The sequence below is a fragment of the Petromyzon marinus genome, unplaced genomic scaffold, assembly GCF_048934315.1.
Source record: "Petromyzon marinus isolate PM22_M1 ecotype Great Lakes invasive population unplaced genomic scaffold, UKy_Petmar_22M1.pri1.0 PM_G_Scaffold_33, whole genome shotgun sequence".
Taxonomy (NCBI): Eukaryota; Metazoa; Chordata; class Hyperoartia; order Petromyzontiformes; family Petromyzontidae; genus Petromyzon; species Petromyzon marinus.
The window spans coordinates 2,402,828-2,405,000 of NW_027422906.1; positions in this window are offsets into that span (position 1 = coordinate 2,402,828).

Below are 2,173 nucleotides of genomic sequence, written 5' to 3' on the forward strand. Positions count from 1 at the left end.
AGGGGAGGCCCAGAACCGGTTCAAATAATCGTCACTGGGTGTTGGCTGTGGGCGGGAATCAAACTCGGGTCGTTATGTTCGTAGAGCAGCGCACTAACCGCTAGACTACCGCCACACACGTTACACACACACACGCACAGTACACACACACACGCACAGTACACACACACACAGTACACACACACACGCACAGTGCACACACACACAGTACACACACACGCACAGTACACACGCACGCACACAACAACCGCCATTCGCCACTAAGTGGCGGTGACGTCACCACGACGCTTGTGCCAGGCTATGTGCACCCTGAGGCCACGTGAAGTGTCGAACGCCCGCTGGCAGGAGGTCACGGGGCAGACCCAGGTGCCACGGGTCGACTGACTGAGATGACTGGCTGATGCACCACCTGTGCCCCCTACTGTGCCAACCTGCTGTGCTTTAGCCACCCGGCGCTCCGCTCGTTGTTCTGAGCGTCGCTCCTCCGCCCTCCGTTGTTGTTGGAGGGCGACTACCTCCAACTGCCCAATAGCGTCCTTCACGAGCCTCCTCCACAGAGGCAGATCTTGACACCGCTTGTACCAGTCATCGGCAAGTCCACTCAGCTCCACGTCCTCCTGTACCACATCACTCCATCTCTTCTCTAGCCCGTGCCGCGCCCGCTTAGCCCCCTCAATCCGGCCGAACAAAAGCTGTTTCGGCATGCGGTGGCTGGGCATGCGGGCTACATGACCCAGCCATCGCAGCCTTGCCCGCCGGAGGAGCTCACCGATGGGACCCTGCCCAGATCTTTCAAGGATTTGTGAGCTCCTCACACAATCCAGTCTGGTTAAACCCAGGATGGATCGTAGGCAGGCCAGCCTAAATGTTTCTAACCGGCGAAGATGCTTCATTAAGAGGGTCCACGTTTCGCAAGCGTAGAGAAGGGAGGGAATGACCGTGGCCGAGAAGACCTGAAGCTTAGTGCGGAGCGACAGACCAGGTAGCTTCCACACAGCGTTACGCAACCGATGAAAAGATATTGCCGCTCGACTGATTCGGAGTGAGACCTCTGCTGTTAAACCAGAACCGGTCATGAGCACACTGCCAAAGTATGGGAAACTCTCCACTCTCTCCACAACTGCCCTATCACCAATTGGGAGTTATGGGGGTCGAGTGTCCGATGGTACAAAATACCCAGGCAGGTGCTTAGTTTTGGTGGGGCTGATGGTAAGGCCCCACCTCTTAGTGGCACGCTCCAGTCTCAGCAGCAGCGTCTCCAACTCCTCCTCTGACTGAGCAGCTATTACCAAATCATCAGCATACATAAGGTAGTTGAGCAATAGGGAGCCATCCCTTGACCGCACCCGGGCATCGATCAGCCTCCCAATATATCTGTACCATATGGAGATTCCCCCGGTACAGCTATTGAAGGCTTCACAAACTACATGGTCAAAATAGATGTTAAATAATGTGGGAGCCAGAGGACATCCCTGTCGCACCCCAAGGTGTACAGGGAATGGCTCTGACTCCCGGCCACGTAGTTTTACCCGGGCCCGCTCACCATCATGAAGGTCCTTAATGATCGTGAGCAGAGGGTCAGGTACTCCAAAAGCACGAAGAACGACCCAGAGCCCAGGCGTACTGATGGTATCATAGGCCTTGACCAGGTCAATAAAGCAGAGATGTAGGTCTTGTTGGAATTCCCTACACCTCTGCTGTAGCAGACGGACAGAAAATATGGCATCTGTGCAGGACCGCCCTTTCCTGAAACCGCATTGGGGCTCCGCAAGCCTCTCCTCAGCGTGCCTGGCAAGGCGATGCTGAATAATCCTTGCCAGGACCTTTCCCGGCACACTGAGGATTGAGATGCCCCTGTAGTTGTTACAGTCTCTGCGGTCCCCCTTCTTAAAAAGGAGGACCACCAGGGCATCCTTCCAATCCTGCGGAACCCGTCCAGTGGTCCAGACTGTTGTTATGATGTCATATAGGGCAGTCTGTGCACAAACGCCACCCTCCCTCAGCATTTCGCTTGGGAGATCATCTCTGCCCGCTGCCTTTCCTGGTCTCAGACTCCGGATCGCCTTCAGTACTTCCTCAACAGATGGCACCTCAGCCAGCCACTCACAGGGGGTGACTTCTTCCAATATGAGGCACCGCAGCCTCAGCAGGGTCATCCTCACTTTGTGCTACG